The sequence below is a fragment of the Panthera pardus genome, unplaced genomic scaffold, assembly GCF_024362965.1.
Source record: "Panthera pardus isolate Hobbes unplaced genomic scaffold, ASM2436296v1 HiC_scaffold_16, whole genome shotgun sequence".
Classification (NCBI taxonomy): domain Eukaryota; kingdom Metazoa; phylum Chordata; class Mammalia; order Carnivora; family Felidae; genus Panthera; species Panthera pardus.
Window position 1 is genome coordinate 6,058,646 of NW_026526721.1, and position 21,953 is coordinate 6,080,598.

The window sequence follows — 21,953 nt, forward strand, 5'->3', positions numbered from 1 at the left end:
GCTCAAGATCACTTGGCTTGGCCTGAAGCCGGTGCCTCTGCCCAAGTTCTGGACAAAACTTCGAGGCCGTGACGCCTGGACAAGAAACTCCCTGATCGGGGAGGTTGAAGGGCCCCTTTTCATGATTCAAACACTGACCTACACAGCTGCCAAGGCACTTCCCTCAACCTTGCAGGCCTGTTCAACCTGCAGGTTCATTTACAAACATGAGCCATGAAGAGTAAACCAATGGACACTTGAGAATTAGCAAATGTTAGAAAGACTGGGCAAACATCTTCGCAGTCTTCTTAAGAAAGCAAATTTCTACCCGACACCCTAGAAACAAATTTTACAACTGCCATTTGTATACGAACATTGTTCTGGTCACAAATACTCTTACCTAGATCACAGTGCAAGCCTTGTAGAGACACCTCGGTCGCAGGGAAGTGAACGTCGTTATGCCTAATAACGAGTTCAGTAGTTTAAACTGAACTGTTCCCTCACTACTGAACTTGAGAAAACCTTACCATAGTGGTGACAAGCAATGTTGAGTCACACCTACTTTTTAGGAGTCCCTTATTGCCGGGGACCAAGCACAAGACGGCCAGTCAAGGCAAAGCCTCATGGCCCTCAGGTAGTGCACGGAGCCATCTGTCTATCTCCGCTTCCCCCTCTAGATGCATCATGGCACCCACTGCCCTACTCCCTAAAGTACTCAGCCTTCTAATAAAAGAGTCCAATAGTCACTTTCCATCGGGAATCTTCAGATCAGGAATGATGGGATACGTACCTGCTTTGCTTCACTCCCCAGAGGCCCAGGAACCTCAAGGCCTAACACAGTGGTAGGAGGTGCGCAAATATTTACTGAACAAATGATCTGAAGTGAACATCCGGGCAGAGTCTACGACGATCGCTAAGCTCCAATGCTCTGCTCTCACTCCTTCCTCTCAAGGGGCATTCACACTCACACCTCAATCCCTGTCCACACTCCGGGACCCTGGCTTCAGGCCCGGGGACAACTGTGAATTTCTTCCTCATCGGTTCCAATGACAATAGATAATAACGAACAACACAAATGTGTTGACTTTTCGCTTAGGATGACAATCACTGCCTGTGTGGATTTCTGCTGTAGGTCTGACTGCAAAACAAATCTTCGCTCCAAAAAAGTGTTTAAGAGACCTTATCCCAACCACCTGACACGTTCTGGGAGCTCACCACTGCCTCGTCCACCAATTAGTTAATTAATCTTCGACCACAACAACCTGCGTCCACGCCCACTGCTCATCCGAAAACACCCTGCCAAAGGTGAGCCACAGCCTGTTTGGGATCAGGACAGGGGGATGCGCAGAGCCTAGCCCTGGTCCCCGGTCTATCGAGAACACTGCCCATTACCAGCTTGCTCCTTGCACAGAGTTCGGGTGGTAGATGAGGACAGAGTTGAGGAATGCTGGAAAAGGCAGAGTGACTAGGGGAGCAGAGTAGGATCGACAGGAAGATGAGAGACACCAGGGCAGGAGAAAGGGTGCCGGGGGTTAGCATACAGAGGGAGTAGCAAGAATTGAAAACTTTGCTGGGCATTATGGATGGACTCATCTTCAGTGTTCTTCAAAAGATTTCAGGAAAGGTTCAAATTGCCGTTTTGGATACCAAACTGGTGACACACACATACATATCAGAAGAGACTTTGAAAACATCATGTCAAGACTGAGCCACAGGGCACACTGCTTTTCTCGGCTTTATCTTCTATGACCTACTTGTGATGTCAGGGGTTTCTGTCCAAGCTCTTCTCCTTGTCACCACCACACTCCTTAGCTTCGGTGGGGTGCCCACCTGGTCCGATCTCCCTGATCTTTCTCTCTGACTCTCCTTGATTGGCTCTTCTTCCTCATCCTGCCCCTAAAATCCAGGTGTGCCCCCGATGCCCTCTTCTATTTGACACAATTATCCGCTCCCATGGCTATACACAAAACAATCCCCGAATGCATACTGTCCTTCCACGCTTTTTGCCTGACTCCAAATCCAAATGCCACTGGACATCCCACCGATAATCTCAACCTCCACTCTTTCTCTCAGACCGAAGGGCCTTGGAATCCACTCAGTGCCACGAGCACCAGACCCGTGGTCATTCCCACCATTTTATCTCACAAACTCTAGACTTAACCACCTACACTCTAGCCTCCATGCTGTCAGTCAGAAGAACATTCCCGAAACTACAAGTCCAATAGCATTGCTCTAACACTTAAGACTTTGCAGTGGCCACCCACCACAGTGCACCCTATCCTCCTGCCACAAGATGGCTTCAAAGTCCGTGAACGCGCCATTTTGTCTCATGCAGTCTATCTAGTGAGCTTCTTTGAATCTTTTCGCATCCAGCTCAAGCTCTGCCCCCACAGTGGTCTCTTCCCCGGTGAGGAGGCTTGACCAGTTCCCCTCTTGGCACCACAATTCTTCGTACCTACCTTTACCATGACTCCGCCAATCACAGCTATTTGTTTATACGCCTCTCCTACTTTACTGTAAGTGGTTTGGTACAGGAAATGTTTTACTCATATTTATTTAAATCTCAATGCCTCATATCACACTTTGCACATAATAGAGGCTCCTTAAACATTTAATGGGTGTGTAAATAAATATTTACTGTTATGGGTTAGGATTGTGTCTCTTCACCCCCAAATTCATATGCTGAAGTCATTCGAAACCCCCAGGACCTCAGAAGGTGACCTTGTTTGGAAATAGGATCATTGGAAATGTAATAGGATCCGGTCATGCAGAGTAGTGTGGACCCCTAATCCAATATGACTGGTGCCCCTATAAAGAGGAAATGTGACACGGGGCACCTGGGTGGCTCAGTTGGTTAAGCGTCTAACTCTTGATTTTGGCTCAAGTCATGATCTCATGGTTTGTGGCTTCAAGCCCTGTGTCGGGCTCCGCACTGACAGCAAGGTTGGGATTCTCTCTCTCCCTCTCTCTCTGCCCCTCCCCGTCTCATACTCTCTCTCTCTCTCAAAATAAATGAATAAACTTAAAAAAAAAAAAAAGAGGAGGGGCGTCTGGGTGGCTCAGTCAGCTGAGCATCCGGCTTCGGTTCAGGTCATGATCTTGCAGTTCGTGGGTTTGAACCCCACCTCAGGCTCTGTGCTGACAGCTCAGAGCCTGGAGCCTGCTTCCGATTCTGTGTCTCCCTCTCTCTCTGCTCCCCCCCTCCTCAAAAATAAATAAACATTAAAAAAAACTTTTTTAATTTAAAAAAGAGGAAATGCAGACCCAGACACACATACACAGAACACCACGGAAGGTGAGGGCAGAGACCAGGGTGATGCAGCCCCGGGCGAGGGAACGTCAAGGATGGCCATCAAACCACCAGAAGCTGGGGGAGAGGCCTGGAGCACATTCTCCCTCATGGCCCTCGGAACCAACCCTCCTCGCCTTGATCTGGGACTTCGGGCCTCCAAAGGGTGGCAGCCAACTTCTCTCGTGGAAGCCCCTCGGTCTGTGGTGCCTTGTTCCGGCAGCCCTAGACGCTTCCGCGTTTACTGAGGAATAAATGATAACGTGACTCAGAGCAGCCACCACCTGCGAGCACAGTGGTGTGAGACAGAATTCCGCCCACGGCCCACGCGCTCTGTCAGCGAGGGCTTCCTCCTCTCTCTGGGAAGACTTTGAAAGGGAAAGTGGTTTTTTCCACACAACTCTTCCCCACTAGATTTTTCTTTCTGTTAGGAGAAAACTCGACAGGGAGGGACAGTTCTCCAAGACAAAGGGTTACACTGAAGACTCGAGAACAGCTCGGGGGCGATTCCCATTCAGCTGTGTCCTGCCTTTCCTGTATTTCTCTGCCTCGTCTTCCCTCCCTGGACGGCCTTCCCTCCTCGGGCCACCTCTAGGCACTCACGGCTTTTCCGTGCACCGACGGAAACCACATTCCCTGAGATGGAAAGAGAAAATGCTAACAGGTGACCATCATCTCTCGTCAAATGCCAGTCACCCCCTCGTGTGTCACTTGAAAACCCAGCACCGACGCCAGGGATCAGTGGGAGAAGCCAGAAATGTGTGAGGAGGACATTTCACTGGCTAAGTCACCCATGCCCAAGTGGCCCTGACTGAGTCACTGCCATACGCGTGTCAGGGAGCGTGGCCAAGATTGGGAGTGTGGCCCAAGATTAACAGAACCAAGACCCAGATGCCCAGGAAATCCCCGCTCCGACACCTGGCTTTCTTGTGGGATCTGGGATCTGCTTCCAGGCTCACTCACATTCCCTCCCCTCCAAATCTAGCTGAACGTACACGGCTTTCGCTAAAGATAACTCTGGCAGGAAAACCACAGATTTTAATGTAAAATGAATCACAGTGAAAATATGACATTTTTTTTAAAGTTCATTAAAATCGTTAAACATTGGTGGGCTTGTTAGAGAGTCGTCCTGTTCCACTTTTAACAACACCTCCTCGTTTTGTCACTCTATCTGGCTCTGAGTGCTGGTTGTTATACAACAGGCGGGACCACTTTCCTATGAAAACCCAAACTGGCAATGTGCCCCCAAGAATTTTATTGAGAATATATACTCTATTTTAATAACAAAAAGAAACACAACGTATCAGTTGGAGAAACAAGAAGTCAAATTTAGACTAAAATAAGTGAGGTATAAGCACCGGTTTCAAATCCTGCTCGTGTTCATTTTAAACCAGTATTTCCATTGTTACAAGCACATATACTCCTGATAGCAATGGAACTGTATACAGACTTAAGAGGAAAACAATAAGCCATCATCCTGACCATAAAGCAATAAAGGAATTAAGTTTGATCAAGATCATCCCAAATCCCAACCACTTAGAAATAAAGAAAATTGACTGAGAAGTCAAAGGAGAAATTAAATGTGTAAAAACAGATTACTTATAAAACAAAACAAATGAGACCACCACAGAGCATTCCTAAGGATGTGTTCAAAGTTGCTTTCAGAGGCAAATGCATAGCCTTGAGTATTTTCATTATACAAGAAAAGAGGGGAGCCTGGGTGGCTCAGTCAGTTGAGCATACAACTCTTGATTTCAGTTCAGGTCATGATCTCTCAGTTTGTGGGATGGAGCCCCACATAAGGCTCTGTGCTGACAGCATGTAGCCTGCTTGGGATTCTCTCTCACCTCTCTCTCTCTCTCTCTCTGCCCCTGCCTTGCTCACGCCCTCTTGTGTGCTCTCTTTCTCTCTCAATAAATAAATAAACAAGCAAAAAATAAACAAACTTTTTTTAAAAAGAAAAGAAAGAAATTTTTAAAAACTAAGCTCTCTCAACTAATTTAGAAAACAAACAAAAAATTACAGAAAAGAGCAGGAATAATAAAACCAAAAAGCAGGACTGGACTAATTCAAACATTAAAACAAAATATTACTGGGGCACCAAGGTGGCTCAGCCGGTCAAGCATCCAACTTCAGCTCAGGTTATGATCTCACAGCTCCAGAGTTCAAGCCCCACGTCGGGCTCTGTGCTGAAAGCTCAGAGCCTGGAGCCTGCTTCTGATTCTGTCTCCGTCTCTCTCTGCCGCTCCCCAACTCTCTCTCTCTCTCTCAAATATAAATAAACATTAAAGAAAAAAAATGTTTTTAATAATGCAATTCATAGAAATTGGTGAAAAGGCCAAATTCTCCCAGATTGGAAGAGTCGCCGACATGGCTGTGGATGAGCTGGCGAGGGGGGCGGCTGGCGTGCAGTGATCTGACAAGAGTCAAGTGTCCTCCAGAACATACATCCCTACAGCACAATTCTGAGATCTGTGTTACAAGAAGCCTCCCGCTAAAATGTAGAGAACCGATCTCATTAGATCTGCCCGCACAGGGTGGGACACTGAAATGGCAAGAGTGACACAATGTCTGGGATTAGACTAATGAAGAACAAAGAACAGAATCTAGGAAACAAGAGTCAGAAGACGGAAATTGGGAGCGGAGAGGGATCAAGTGAATACACAGGAGGAAAACCACGTTAATGTGCCAACAGTGGCTGACACAGACACGTCCTGCACACGGGCAACCATGCCAAGTGCTTCTCATGTGATTGCTTGCAAATCCTTCCCACGCATGTTCACGGTGGGCGCCAAAGTTCTTTTTGAGGAGAACCCCGAGAGTGAAGTCACCAGCCCGGGTCCTGGCATGAGTTAAAGGACAAAGTCAGCATCGACAGCCAAGGTAAGGTGCCCCGGGGCCCACAGTCCTGCACCCAATGCTTACTCCCCCACTTGGTGTCACAGAGAAGTATCCCAGGGACCAAGGAAGCCCAAAGAAGGGAGGGCCATCATCAGCGCCAATCCCATAGAGGGCTGCCGGGAGCTAGAAGCTCTTGGACATCCACAACGCTGCTTCCGTGGAGTAACCGTGGCTAAAATCAAACAGCGGACGACACAATCCTTTAGGAAGAAAAGGAAGGTGATGGGGAAGTGGACTTAAACAAAACAGCCCAGCCAAGGAAACAACAGCTAAAAAGACAAGGGTCCGAGACACGGGCCGTGGAAAGGGGTGGGAAGGAATGGAGCCTCGCGGTTCAGCCAGAGACTAGGACAAGCAGGACAGTGATAAATGATGGCTGATGGCAGAAAAGAAATTAATGCTGCCAACATCCTTCCCAGAAGTAAAGTTGATGCCGGTAAGAGAGTCTTACCTGTTAACGAGTAGGGGACTCACTGACAACGACAATAACACTGATTTCAAAAATGGGCAACAGACGTGAATAGACAGTTTTCCACAGGAGAAATTCAGACGGACAACAGACTGATGAAAAGATGCTCAACATCACTCATCATCAGGGAAATGCAAATCAAAACCACCATGAGATGCCACTTCATACCCGCGAGGGGGGCTCTTATAAAAATAAATTTTATTTTATTTATTTTTTTTTTTAATTTTTTTTTAGCGTTTATTTATTTTTGAGACAGAGAGAGACAGAGCATGAACAGGGGAGGGTCAGAGAGAGAGGGAGACACAGAATCTGAAACAGGCTCCAGGCTCTGAGCTGTCAGCACAGAGCCCGACGCGGGGCTCGAACTCACGGACCGTGAGATCATGACCTGAGCCGAAGTCAGACGCTTAACCGACCAAGCCACCCAGGCGCCCCTAAAAATAAATTTTAAAAAATTAACAAGTGTTGACAGCTCAGACCCTGGAGGCTGCTTCGGATTCTGTGTCTCCCTCTTGCTCTCTGCCCCTCCCCCGCCTCAAAAATAAACATTAAAAAAAATTAACAAGTGTTGGCAAGTGTGTGGAGAAATTGGAGCCCACCTTTGCGCAAGGCTGGCGGGAATGTACAATGGTGCCGCCTTCTACGATACAGAGCACGGCAATTCCTCAAAGAAGGAAACAGAATTACATATGACCCAGTAACTCCGCTTCTGAGGATCTACCCAAAAAGCAGCCCACACGTCCATTGACAGATGACTGGATAAACAAAATATGGTTTATGCACACCATGGAATAGTGTTGAGGCTTAAGAAGGAAGGACATTCTGGGGGCACCTGGGTAGCTCAGTCGGTTCAGCATCCGACTTCAGCCCAGGTCATGATCTCCTGGCTCACGAGTTCGAGCTCCACATCAGGCTCTGTGCTGACAGCTCGGAGCCTGGAGCCTGCTTCAGATCCTGTGTCTCCCTCTCTCTCTGCCCCTCCCCGGCTTGTGCTCTCTCTCTCTCTCTCTCTCAAAAATAAATAAAAACATTAAAAAATGTTTTTAAAAAGGAAAAACATTCTGACACCTGCTACAACATGGATGGATCTCGCAGACATAATGCCGAGTGAAATCAACTAGTCATAAAAGACCAGATACTGTCTGACTCCCTTTATATGAGGTTCCCTAGAGCAGTCAGATGAAAAGTCCGCCAGTAGTACGGTGGTCGCCAGGGGCTGGGGGCTGTGGGGAGAAGTGACTGATAATGGGCACGGGGTTTCCTTTGGGGTGATGCAAGTGTTCTGCAACTAGACAGCAGGGATGGGAGCACAACATCATGAATGTACTGAATTTCATGGAATTGTGGCTAATGTGGCCAACATAATTTTTACCATATCTTTTTTTTTACCATAATTTTTTACGTATTTTTTACCACAATGATAAAAAAAATTGAAAGTTCACTAAATTGTAAGCTTTGTGGATAAAACCTATATCGATACTGCACCCTAGTAACAGTGTTAATAAAACAAGACAAGGGAAGAAAAAATCAAGGGTGGAAGGGAAGCCGAGATCAGAGCTAGAAGGGATGTAGAGGCTTTTCTATCACTATAGGACAGGTTTTCCCAAACTGCGCCCACAACACACCCAGAGGACCTGCCGTGTGTCTGGGGGGGATGCATCGGGTGGCAGACAGGTAGACTGCAAGTTGGGGAACCACTGGATTAAACAGAATTAGACGAGCTTCTTCACTGCAGGACTTTGGGGAAACTTTACAAAGTTAACGTTCAGAGTAAATCCCAAAAAAGAAAATTCCTAGGCAGGGCTGCCCAAACTTTTTGGCCCTAGATCAGTTTGTGAAGAACACATCCCACGGACTAATGAAGAAAGAAAACAGACACAGAAAAAGATTGACGAGTGGGGTTGGAGCTGGCTCAACAGCACAGGTGAGGTGGGTCGGCAGGTAAGAGCCACGGGATCTATGAATCTGAGTCACCAAGAACCAACCACATGAAAAGTGCCTTTCTAACCTCATCATGCGGCTTCTCTAACCATTTAAACCTCCCACACAGTGCCTGGCATGATCAACTTTCATTAGCCTGGAAAAGCTACTCCACATTTCATCTAATGGAATAACTTCTGCAAACCACTTTCCACGCGGCCACAGGATGCTGCAGATGACTCAAGACAGAGCTTCAACAAGACAAGTGTTAACAGCCTGTGTTACAAGTCAGCAAAACAGGAAACTGGAACACGTGCCTGTCAGTCAATATTAGACACAGCGCTACCACCTAAGTCCCAAATGGGAAGCATAAGTCTGTCAGAGAGCCCGGGTGGCTCAGTCAGTTAAGTGTCCGACTCTTGATTTCGGCTCAGATCACGATCTCACGGTCTGTGAGATCAAGCCCCCACTCGGGCTCTTTGCTGACAGTGTGGAGCCTGCGTGGGATTCTCTCTCTCTCTGCCCCTCCCCAACTCACACACTCACACACATCTCTCTCTCAAAAATAAATAAACATCTTTTTAAAAAAAGAAAGCATAAATCTATCAAAGGATAACAGAAACAGTTCCTTTATGTTGCATGTAGTTCAGTTATCTTTCATACAAATTATTTTCTCTCATGGGACAGTCAGCTGGTAAACTAATTCTTAGAACAGAAGCAAAACCAAGATTCACAGGAGAGTTAGAATGAGAAGAAAAAACTACAGTCCTAGAATGATGAATCTTGCACATTTTGGGGATGGTTACGTGATTAGTTAATAACTAGCAGAGGGGGTATCTGGACACTCTGTCCTTGAGAAAGCCATATTAGGGTATAAAAAAAATCCAGTTTGGCTACTTCTGGGTCCTCCAGGAAACTCTTGAGTGTGAGCTAAGAAGCATTGGTGACAGGTTGTATCTATGGCAGGTTGACCACCATCTTTCCATCTATACCCCTACCTTAGTAAGGCCAGCCCTCTACCATTGATTTTGCCTCCTTCAAACTTCTCAGTTTCTTAATCCACGTCCAATTAGATAGACACCTGTTTCCTTCCAAAGATGTCAAACACCTGGGCATTGTGCCAGGCTTCATACGAAACTGGGGCACTGAATACCCACTCTGACCTACTGCTCATGGGTTGAGTAATAGTACCAACTCTTACTGCTTAAATGTGTAATAGGGTATTGAGACATTTGCTTCTCTACTTTGTCCACAATGACATAAAACCGTAAGTTCAATTGGCCAAAAGTAGACAAGCAACAGTCAAATGACAGTATGACTGTGGGCGTGGTCCCTGAAAGCGGTGGCCAGGGAAAAACACTGAAAACGCCTGAATCTTACCTGTGGGAAAAATTCACTGGGGAAGTGTACCTAGGGGGAAAGGTGAGGAACTGACATTCACGAAAGTCTTATTTTTATTGGTCTCCCTTCCCGAGCTTGAGAAAAATGAACAGGGGTGGTAAGTAGGAAGCCTCAGGGAAATAGCCCTCTGGAGTAAAATGGGATCAAAAACCTACCCCTGCCTTCCACTTTCCACAGTGAGGAAAAGCCCAACTGAAAGGAGAATTATTACCACCCCCCAAAATAACTGCCTCCAACACAGCCAGGACTTACCAGAAAGACAAAGGAGATGTAGCAGACAGGTTACGAGGGTCAGCTTAATCTTGTAAGCATTCCTGAAAAAAAGAATAAAGGGAATAGATGAGAAGATATATCAGCTGAGAATTTTCCAGAATGGAACATGGGAGTTCTCAAATCAAAATTGCAGCCTAAGTGCCCAGTACAATGATTAAAAGTAAATCCACACCTCAAATTATCCTAGCGAAACTAACAAACATCGAGGGCAAGGAGAAAGTCTCAAAGGCTACCAGAGAGACAGGAATATTATCCACAAAAGCCTGAAAAAGAGATGGACAGAAATTTCCCATAACTGATAATGTAAGTCAGACGATAATGCAGTGTTACCTTCAAAACACCAGAGGGAAAAAACTGCCAATCTAGAGTTTTGTACCCAGTTAAAATAACATACAAGAGTAAAGCCACATTTTCAAACACACAAATAGGAACTTTATCACCATGGAGCCTCACTAAAAGAATTATTAATGGATGCACTTCAAAAAGATTGTCAAACCCAGGCCTCCGTCAAGGAATACAGGACACAACAATGAGCATAGAAATTGACCAAATATGTGGTTAAATTTAATTAATTTATGTCCATAAGAATAACTCATTTTTTATGTTTAATTTTTTTAATGTTTATTTATTTATTTTGAGAGAGAGCACGTGCAAGGCGGAGAGAGGCAAAGAGAGAGGGAGACACAGAATCCAAAGCAGGTTCCAGGCTCTGAGCTATCAGCACCAAGCCACATGAAGGGCTCGAACCCACAAACCACAAGTTCATGATCTGAGCTGAAGTCAGATGCCTAACTGACTGAGCCACAGGAGCCCCTAATTTTTCATATTTAAAAAAAACTTAAAACGAGTGGCGCCTGGGTAGCTCAGTCAGCTAAGCATCCAACTTCAGTTCAGGTCATGATCTCATGGTTCATAGGTTCGAGGCCCACATAGGGCTCTATCCTGACAGCTCAGAGCCTGGAGCCTACTTCAGATTCTGTGTCTCCCTCTCTCTGCTCCTCCCCCACTCTCTCTCTCTCTCTCTCAAAAATAAACATTAAAAAAATTTTTTTTAATAATGGAAATACAGTTTGTAGATTGAAAATCAGCAAGGGGAGAAAATGGGAACACAGAGAACTTTACTAATTCAACAGGAAACAAAAAGTAAAGAGAACTAAAGAAAAAAACCTAGTAAAGAGAAAACACAGGAGACAATAAAATTAAGTCCAAGTACTTCAGAAACCACACTTATTATAAATAAATTAAACTCACTTACTTAAGAACAATTTATCAGATTGGCAAAAAAAAAAAATATCCATCTATATGCAGATTCAAAAGATACACCCAAAATAAAGATACAAAGACAGGTGGGGAAGACACCAGCAAGAATTGGGGTCAAGGAGATCCCTAGAGCAGCTCTGTGACACAGAAGAGAATTCAAGCCAGAAGCATCAATACAACACAGCACTTCACCATATAATTTGTAATATAGATCCTTGATAAACCTGTACACTTTTTACAACTTGGCCTCAAAATATACAACACAAAAACTGCCAGTACCATAGGATAAATTGTATTTTTACACATCGTCTCAGAAAACAACACAAGCAAACCAAACAATAATAATGATCTGATGGGGGCACCTGGGTGGCTCAGTCGGTTAAGCATCAGACTTCGGCTCAGGTCATGATCTCGCAGTCTGTGAGTTCGAGCCCCGCATCAGGCTCTGTGCTGACAGCTCAGAGCCTGGAGCCTGTTTCAGATTCTGTGTCTCCCTCTCTCTCTGACCCTCCCTCGTTCATGCTGTCTCTCCCTGTCTCAAAAATAAATAAACGTTAAAAAAAAATTAACAAAAAAAATAATGATCTGATGAAGAAAACTAACAAATTCCATTCTATCCATAGGGAAATTGAGAATAAATCTAACAGATTCTGTTGAATGTTTTACGTATTTGATATTTTGGTTATCTGTGTCTTCCTAGCACACGGGAGGGTTTCACTTCCCAAACTATTTTTTAATATTTTTTATTGTTTATTTATTTTGAAAGAGACAGAGCATGAGTGAGAGCGGGACAGAGAGACAGAATCCCAAGCAGGCTCAGTGGTGTCAGCACAGAGCCTGGCATGGGGCTCAATCTCACAAGCAGTGAGATCATGACTTGAACTTAAACCAAGAGTTGGACATTGAACCCCCTGAGCCACCCAGGTGCGCCCCTCACTTCCTAAACTTTTGAAGTTAGACAGAGCCAGCTGGGTTTTTCCAGCCAGTGAAATCAGAGCTGAAGTGGTGAGAGATTTCACTGCACGTGCTCGATTTTCTAGCTCTCTCTTCTCTGCTTTTGCAAGTACATCTTGATAGAAACATGCCATAAGATCCAAATGGCAGAAAATGACAAATCACTGTATGAAGGGCAGCTGCCTCGAAAAGTAGTTTGGATCAGCAACAGACTTTACTTCTGTGAAAATAAACGTACAGCATTAAGATCTGAGATTTGGGGGCTGTTTGTTACTATGGCATAACCTGGTCTATTGGGTCTGATACAATATTGTCTGCAAATAAGAATAGCTTAGTTTCTTTTCTGGTCTTTGCATTGGCTAGAACCTCAAGTACAATGTTTAATAAAAGCAGTGATAATGACATCCTTATCTTGCTCTTGACTTTAGTGAGAATTCTTTTAAGTTTCACTGTTAATATGATGTTTATGCTAGGCGTTTGATAAATACCTTTGGCAAATTAAGAAAGTTCCCTTCTTGGGGCACCTGGGTGGCTCAGTCGGTTGGGTGTCCGTACAACTTTGGCTTGGGTCATGATCTCTCAGTTGGTGGGTTTGAGCCCCGCATAGAGCTCTGTGCTGACAGCTCAGAGCCTGGAGCCTGCTTCGGATTCTGTGTCTCCCTCTCTCTCTGCCCCTCCCCCACTCGCATTCTGCCTCTGTCTCTCTCAAAAATCAACATTAAAAGAAATTTTAACATTCCCTTCTTTATTATGAATTAGTGCAGAGTTCTATTGATTCATTTATTTTTGGTTACATCTTTTGAGGTAATCATGCATTTCTTCCCTCCTTTAATTTATTGATATAGTATATTAATAAAAACCGGATATATTTAGGAACATTTCACTTGTGTTTAGAAGAGATACTGGGTTTTTTTAGAAGAGAACCTATTAATTCTTTTTTTTACTATCTCTTTCTGAAGTGGAGAACTTTTCTGTTTTCTAAAATAGCTTGCACAATAGAGTATTTTGCTGTGCCTTTAAAATTTAGTGTTTACCCCTAAATCTTTGGGGGGTTGTTGTCTTTTTAGGATGGGAGCAGGCAGAATTCTGATTACAAATTCAATATCTTTAATTGTTATTTTTTACTCAGGTTCTATTTCTTCTTCAGTGAACTTTGTTATTTGTGATTTTTTACAAAATTATTTTATCTAAACTTTGAAATGTATTGGCATAAAGTTGTCCATAATATTCTGATTTAAAAAGGTTGTTTCTCTGTGCTTGTGGATATTCTTTATTTTTAATCTGGTTTATTTGTGTTCCTTTTCTCTTTTTGGTCCAATCTTGCTAGGCTTTATGTTGTTGGTTTTTCTTTTCTTTCTTTCTTTTTTTTTTTTTAATGTTTACTCATTTTTGAGACAGAGAGAGACAGAGCATGAACAGGGGAGGGTCAGAGAGAGAGGGAGACACAGAATCTGAAGCAGGCTCCAGGCTCTGAGCTGTCAGCACAGAGCCCGACACGGGGCTTGAACTCTCGGACCGTGAAATCAGGACCTGAGCCAAAATCCAACGCCCAACCAACTGAGCCACCCAGGCGCCCCTGTTGTTGGTTTTTCTAACAAACATTTTTTGAGTCTGTAGCTACCGCTGTTTGTTTTATTCTCTATTTCATTCACTGCTACTCATATCCTCATTTTCCCCCTTCTCTTGCCTTTGGAATGCTAACTGCCTTTTTTCCAGCCTCTTGAATTAAATGCTTAATATATTTTAAATCCTAACTCATCTGTATGTTTGAAATACTTCATACTCTGGGGAAAAAATTTACCAAGGGCAAGCTACATTCTGAATTCGGAGGCAGTTTGAACCCCAAGGGTACCCTGAAAACAACTTGTGATACAATTACAGGACACATAAATAGAGACTAAACCCACCAATCATAATTAGCCATACCTCCTCCTTCAGATCCTCAGGCAACAGAAAGGCAGAGAAAACATGATATATCCAGAACACAGATTAAATAAAGGTCCAAGGCAAACACGGTTCTCCCATTAGAAGAGATGCAATCCAAGATCATTCACTCAAATTATATCTGAAGGTCTAGCTGAATCTGCCCTCTTCAAATACACTTGACATCAAGAGAGATAGCAGCTAAGCATAAAACTATAGACAAGGGACAGCAAAGGGAAGGGAATGTGCAAAAGACAAATGAAGAAACCAGTCTGGACGAAAATACGTCCCGGAAGTGGGTTACGAGTTTCCACGTAGGTCCCCGTGATACTCCGTGAACACAAGGCAAGTATCCCCGGATGGATGGATACTTCTCCAACCCTGGCTCCACGTCTAGCCTTGAGGTTGATTTGCAATATTTCATGAGAAAGCGGGATGATTACTACTGTAAACAATGATTTTAAAAGCTGTCGGTGTAACACCACGCACTTTAAGCTTTAAAAAGATTGACCACACTCCAAGCTCAAAAAAAAAAAAAAAAGGAAAAAAAAAAAAAGCATTTACAACAAATGATTTGCGGCTACAAGACGTTAACAACAGGAAACCAGCAAAGCAAGATGACAATGAGAAAGCATGGGGATTACAAGGAGACACTGCAGAGCTCAGGAAACATATGGAGACAAACCACCACTACAGACCAAAAAATATGAGACAGATAGCAAGAAAGAGAGCAGACAGTTGTAAGCTTACACAGTAAGGTCCAAGAACGGCTTCAGATAGTCAAGAGGGTCAGAGGTTCAATAAAAGGGTCAGGCACCAAAAGTGAGACAACAAATTAAATACTGTGCTCCTGACATTAGTAATTCTATTACAGCAATTCCGCTGTTGTACAAAATTGCTTGGGCACTTTCTTTTTTTTTTTTTTTTTTTTTTTTTTAGCAATTACCTTTAAAACCAGGGTGCGTTTAATTGTTTTAATTCAACAGAAGAAAACTAGTTTTGTTGCCCTATCTTCATGCCTCATTCTGGACCTGAAACAATCTTTCAAAAGAAAAAAAATTTTTTTTTAACATTTATTTATTTTTGAGAGACAGAGAGTGAGCGAGCACGAGTAGGGGAGGGGAGAGAGAGGGAGACACAGAATCTGAAGCAGGCTACAGGCTCTGAGCTATCAGCAAAGAGCCTGACCCGGGGCTCAAACCCATGAACCATGAGATCATGACCTGAGCTGAAGTCAGATGCCCCTTTAAATATTTTTTAATGGGGGTGCTTGGGTGGCTCAGTCAGTTAAGCATCTGACTTTGGCTCAGGTCACGATCTCATGGTTCATGAGTTCAAACCCCATATTGGTCTCTGTGCTGACAGCTCAGAACCTGGAGCCTGCTTCAGATCTGTGTCTCCCTCTCTCTCTGCCCCTCCCCCACTTGTGCTGTGTTCTCTTTCTCTCTCTCTCAAAAATAAACAAACATTAAAAAAATTTTTTTTAATATTTTTTATTGGGGGGGGGGGGCAGAGAAAGAGAGGGAGGCACAGAATCAGAAGCAGGCCCCAGGCTCTGAGCTATCAGCACAGAGCCCGATGCAGGGCTTGAACTCGCGGACTGCAAGATCATGCTGCAAGCTGAAGTCCAACGCCTAACTGACTGAGCCACCCAGGGGCCCCTGGACCCGAAGCAATCTTTAAAAAAAATTTTTTATGTTTTGCTTTATTTTTGAGGGGGCGAGGGGCAGAGAGAGAGAGACACATAATGCGAAGCAGGCTCCAGGCTCTGAACTGTCAGCACAGAGCCCAACGCGGGGCTCGAACTCACAAACACCGCGATCGTGACCGGAGTTGAAGTCAGAGGCTCAACAGACTGAGCCACCTAGGCGCCCCTGGACCCGAAAAAATCTTACGCGGCATGGTAAAACCACGGTAAAGTGCTCGGCAGAAAACGACCAAATAATAATAATAATGGCTCTAACTTATGTAGCTCTTGTTCATATCCTGGCACTGTTCTGAAGCTTTATTCATATGGAACCATTTAATCCTCCTAACCGCCCCCCAACTATGAAATGAGCCCTCTTCTCTTGGATTTCAAAGGAGGAAACTGAGGCACAAAGAAACTAAGTAACATACTCAAGGTCACACAAGTGCCTGGCAGAGCTGGGCTGTGAAATCAGGCATCTGGATCCAGAGCCCAAGCCCTTCCTCTCCCCACGCGTGCTTGCCGAATGAGTAAATGGATGATTAGCTACTTTACGTACCCAACTTGGTCCCAAATGACTTCAGGTTAAAAAAAAAAAAAAAAAATCCTGGTTGATGTTTTCAAACAAGTCTCATTACCCAACAGCCAAATCTCCTAATTCTGGGTTTCAAGTGAAGGCCACGTGGAAGATAAGTCATCTTAGCCACCCCCTCTTCAGGCACAGGCTCGGATACCTCTGCTCCCTTGCAGGCAAAAGGAAACGTCTCATTGAAATCCACGGGAGAGCAGCCACAAAGCCTGAAGGAACCCCCATCCTCGGGCTAGGGGCAAAGGAGAAGAGCCTGGAATTGGGCCGCTGGGAGGAGCCCTTACCCACTCAAGGGGCCTCCCTGGGGACAAAGAAGGGAAGCAGAGGCATGCCATCATGGGGGACAGAGGGAGGAAGGTGGGGAGAGTACCACAGGAGGTCCCAAGCCTGGGGTCTCCCAAGGGGACCAATGAAAGAGAGGAGCAGAAATAAGGCTCCTGGGAGGAGCCCCTGGCTGAATATTGACAGTTATGCTCAGATAGATAGAGATGTGGTAGTTCAAAGTCGGTCAAGCTCATCCTTGCCAGCATCCCAGTCATCTGGGGAAAGAGGCTGACAAGGACCAAGCAACGTTTTATGGTCACTGGAACCGGGATTCAGGATCAGGATCTAGTCCTGGCAGAAGACTAAGTCGAAATTTGGTCTGAAGCCCAGTCAAATGGACAAGCATCCTGGGGAGACAAAGAGTTCCCCTGGGACACCAGCGCCTGGCTCAGGGCCCAAGTCCAACTCCAGGCTCAGGAAGGCAGCGATGAGGCCCCCGAAACCCTTCCAGGATTGATCCAAACTGGCCGGGGTCTCACTGCCAGTCCAGCAGGACTGAGGAAGAAGGGCTGCCCACTGGTGTCCCCTGATGAAGTGAGACTGGCACCTGTTCGAGGAGGAGTGGTCAGATATATAGACGCTCATAAAATCAGACATCAACAGTGGTCCTTGTTTATTCAAAGTACCTACTTAGGAATCCTACAAAAGAGGGGCACCTGGGTGGCTCAGTCGGTGAGGCATCCAACTTCGGTTCAGGTCATGATCTCATGGTACACGAGTTCAAGCCCCGCAGCAGGCTCTACGCTGACAGCTCAGAGCCTGGAGCCTGCTTTGGATTCTGTGTCTCCCTCTCTCTCTGCCCTTCCCCTGCTCAAGCTCTCTCTCTCTCTCTCTCTCAAAAATAAACATTAAAATAATTAAAAATAAGGGGTGCCTGGGTGGTTCAGTGGGTTAATCGTCCGACTTCGACTCAGGTCATGATCTCAAGGTTTGTGAGTTCAAGCCCCGCATCGGGCTCTGTGCTGACAGCTCAGAGCCTAGAGCCTGCTTGGGATTCTGTGTCTCCCTCTCTCTCTGTTCCTCCCCCACTCGCACTCTGTATCTCTCTCTCTCTCTCTCTCAAAAATAAAGATTAAGAAAAAAATTTTTTTTAATTTTTTTTTTTAACGTTTATTTATTTTTGAGACAGAGAGAGACAGAGCATGAACGGGGAGGGTCAGAGAGAGGGAGACACAGAATCTGAAACAGGCTCCAGGCTCTGAGCTGTCAGCACAGAGCCCGACACGGGGCTCAAACTCACCGACCGCGAGATCATGACCCGAGCCGAAGTCGGCTGCTTAACTGACTGAGCCACCCAGGCGCCCCGAAAAAAATTTTTTAATTAAAAATAAATTTAAAAAGAAAGAAATCCCACAAAAGAAACGGCGCTCATGTTCTACAACCTTTGCAAAGACAACGCTGTCCTCATCAATGTTTCGAGATAACTTATCGAGGTAGCTTTCTGCTCTGAGTTGCAGATGCAGGAGCTAAATGTCAATGGACCACACGAGTTTAGTTTTTAGTTGACCTAACGAAGGAAGCATAAAAAATGAACTGACTCGGAAAGGAAAAATTGAAAGGAGACAGAAAACAGGTCTCAATAGATAAGCAGCCATTCCTTAAAGAAAAGATAGATGTCCATATTTTTTTCTACCACGCTGTACGTTACATCCCCAGGACTATTTATCTTGTAACTGAAAATTTGTACCTTTTCATGCCCTTCACCCATTTTCCCCCACCCACCCGCATACCACCTCTGGCAACCACCAATATGTTCTCTGCATCTACAAGTTCAGTTTGGGGTTTGTTTGTTTGTTTGTTTGTTTGTTTGTTTGTTTTAGATTCTGCATCTACGTGAGAGCATTTGTCTTTCTCTGATTTATTCCACTAAAAGGAAGATATTAAAAGCCATCTTTGAAACAATTTGTGTATTACAGGCACCTGTTTAAGAAGAAACGCGATTAAAGAGGTGTGCCTACAAGACTATATAACTTAACTAAAATGTTTTATTACGTGTGAGGATGAGTAGAATCAGTATGTATTTACCCACAAATGTGACCCTAGGAATTTCCATCTATAAAATACCCTAAGGCCCTCCCACCCCCAGGATTCATGGGAATATGATGTCTCCCCCCATGTCTTCATTAAATTTGCTTCCTGCATCTCAGGAAGCAAGGGCAGAAACAGCAAATGAAGGAGGCGTGGACGGGGGCGGTGATGTTAACATTTACAACAGGCAAATGCCTAACAGGGACTTTTAGAAGCTTCTCACGGTAACATAAAGGAAGGGTGACAAGTAAGTTCACGACATCTGGTTACTGCAGAGCAAACTCAGAGTTTTCTATTGGAAGCTGTATTTATCCCCAACAAGTCAGAGATCTAAACAGAAATTAAAAAAAAAAAAAAAGTGAAGCCGGAATAGGATAAAAAAAAGTCAGGTGCAGGGTAAACTGCACACATTTAACACACACACACACACACACACACACACACACACACACACGTGCACACGCACAAACGTGACTGGTGGAGACATTATGAGAAACACTGATTATAAAATCCTAAGGCAGCTCACCGCACTTAGGAATGACCTAAAGAGATGTCCTTCTCATCCTGTCGACAAAGCCAAACCCCCTCCTGTGGCTCCTTCACGAAGCCTCTGAAACCTCCTGCCGGTCAGTCCTCCACAAGCCCCACTGCAAGGAGCCACCCCTCCCCCCACCTCCTCCAGCGCGCCAGGGGGTGGGGTTTGTTTGTTTCTCAGGTTGGGTTATTCATTTCAACCTAGGATGTTTCCATCCCAAGTTAATTTTCCCCATCCTATGTTTGCACTGTGCCCACCTCTAACACCACTTCCTCAACTGTGTGGTGTGAGCAGAGATAATACTTTGTACATGGATATAGTGTTATCAGTAGCAGAGGTAACAATAATGGCCCAATTAAAAACTGGGCAAGGGACCTGAACAGACATTTTTCCAACGACATCCAAATGGCCAACAGGTACATGGCAAGATGCTCAACATCACTCGTCATCAGGCAATGCAAATTGAAACCACAATAACCTGCTGTGTGTCAGGATGCCTATTATCAACAAGACAAGAGATAACAGATGCTGGCCAGAAGGTGGAGAGAAGGAAACCCTGGAGTACTGTCGGTAGGAATGCAAACTGGCACGGCTACTCTAGAAAATACAGACGTTCCTCAAGAAAGTAAAAATGGAGCATATGATCCAGCAATCTCGCTTCTTAGCACATAATCCAAAGGAAACCAAAACATTATCTCAGAGAGGTATCCGCACTCCCAGCCACACTTCAGCAGTACTCACAATATCCAAGGTACAGAAACAACCGGTGTCTGTGGACAGATAAAACAGACACAGAAAATGTGATGTATGCGTACAACTGAACGGTGTTCAATCTTTAAAAAGAAGAAAATCCTGCCGACTGGACAACACGAATGCACTTGGATGGCACGGTGCTAAGTAGGAAGAAGAGAAAGAAAGAAAAAAAAGCCGGATAAAGACAAAGACTGCAGGCGGAATTAAAAATAAAATAAAATAAAATGGGACGCCTGGGTGGCTGAGTAGGTTAAGCTTCCCACTTCAGCTCAGGTCATGATCTCACAGTTGGTGGCTTCAAGCCCCACGTGGGGCTCTGCGCTGACAGCTCGGAGCCTGGAGCCTGGAGCCTGCTTCGGATTCTGGGTCTCCCTCTCTCTCTCTGCCCCCTCCCCTTCGTGGTCTATCTCTCAAAAATGAATACACATTAAAAAACATAAAAATAAAAAAGCGGGACTCACAAGAAGAGAATAGAAAAGTGGTTGCCAGGGGCTGACGCTGGGAAAACAGGTAACCGGTTGGAGGATGTATGTAATATTATGAGCATAACTGCTAACACTGTGTCGTGTAGTTTAAATGTGATGAGAGTAGAACTTAAATGTTCTCACCAAAAAAAAAAAAAAAAAGGCAAGGTGAATTTTTTGAAAAATAAATACTGTTAGACCAAGTTTTTATTTATTTTTTTAAACATTCACCTTGCTTCACTGTTAGACCAAGTTTTATGAAATCTGATGTGTAACCATTTTCTTTTCCTTAATTTAAAAAGAAAAAAGAAAACAGGACAAACCTGCAGAACCCGCGCTCCTCCTAAGCGCTGGGCAGTCAAAAGCGCCCGGGCGCGCCCGCGTCAACCCGCGTCCTCCGCTCCCAACCCCCGCTGCCCCCGCAGGTCCCGCGTCCCCGGAGCCTCCTGCACCCCGGAGCCCCGCTCTCCCACTTCCAGGTCCCCGGCTCCGGCACCCCCCGCAACCCCCTCCCGCGTCCCTCGCGACCCCCTCACGCCCGCACCTCCGCGTCCCCCTGCGCCCGCGCCCCCCCACCCACCCCTGCACCTCCCACGTTCCCTGCGCCCCCTGCGCCGGCGCCCCCCCCCCGCCCCTCCCGCGCCCACGCTCCCCGCACCCCAGCACCTCCCGCGTCCCCTGCGCCCGCGCCCCCCCCCCCGCGCCCCTGCACCCGCGCTCCCCTCACCCCCGCGCCTCCCGCGTCCCCTGCGCCCGCGCCCCCTCCCCCGCCTCACCGGGCGCCCCGCACTCCCCCGAGGCCCGGCTGCAGCCGCGGCGAGCTCAGAGCCGCATTGCGGCCGGCACAGCCAGGGGCGCGCGGCCAGTCTTCGCAGGCACCGGGTCCAGGCCGAGGGCGGCTTTCCCCTCCGCGCGGCATTTAGGAGGTGGGAGGAGCGGCGCGGCGAGGCGCCCGGGAAATCTGATAGGTGAGGCGGCGGGCGGGCGGGCGGGGACGCGGGGGCGGGGAGGGGCGGGGGGTGGGGGCGCCCCGGATCTCCGCCCCCCTTCCCCTCGCGCCCGGCGCGGGGCGGGGGGGCGGCGGGACCACCCGGCGGAGCGCCGGCGGAGGGGGCGGGGGCCGCGTGCGGCGTGCCGCCTCCGTAGCCCCGAGGGGAAGAGCATCCTTCGCGGGGCGGCAGACTTTCGGGAGGGTGGAATTTGC

General features: G+C 46.1%; 1 protein-coding gene across 3 annotated transcripts in view; it reads right to left on the minus strand.

The window, feature by feature from the left end:
• Window positions 1–21,692, minus strand: part of B3GALT5 (beta-1,3-galactosyltransferase 5) — a 38,708-nt gene extending 17,016 nt beyond the window's left edge. For 2 of the 3 annotated variants that reach the window (XM_053903065.1, XM_053903063.1), the window contains exons 1-2: window positions 21,526–21,691; window positions 10,212–10,273 (exon numbers count right to left, since the gene is read on the minus strand). The gene's annotated coding sequence lies outside the window, so the exon portion shown is untranslated. Of the gene's footprint in view, window positions 1–10,211; window positions 10,274–21,525 lie in introns of all 3 variants that reach the window. The other variant, XM_053903064.1, reaches the window with a different exon arrangement.
• Window positions 21,693–21,953: the final 261 nt, after the last annotated feature.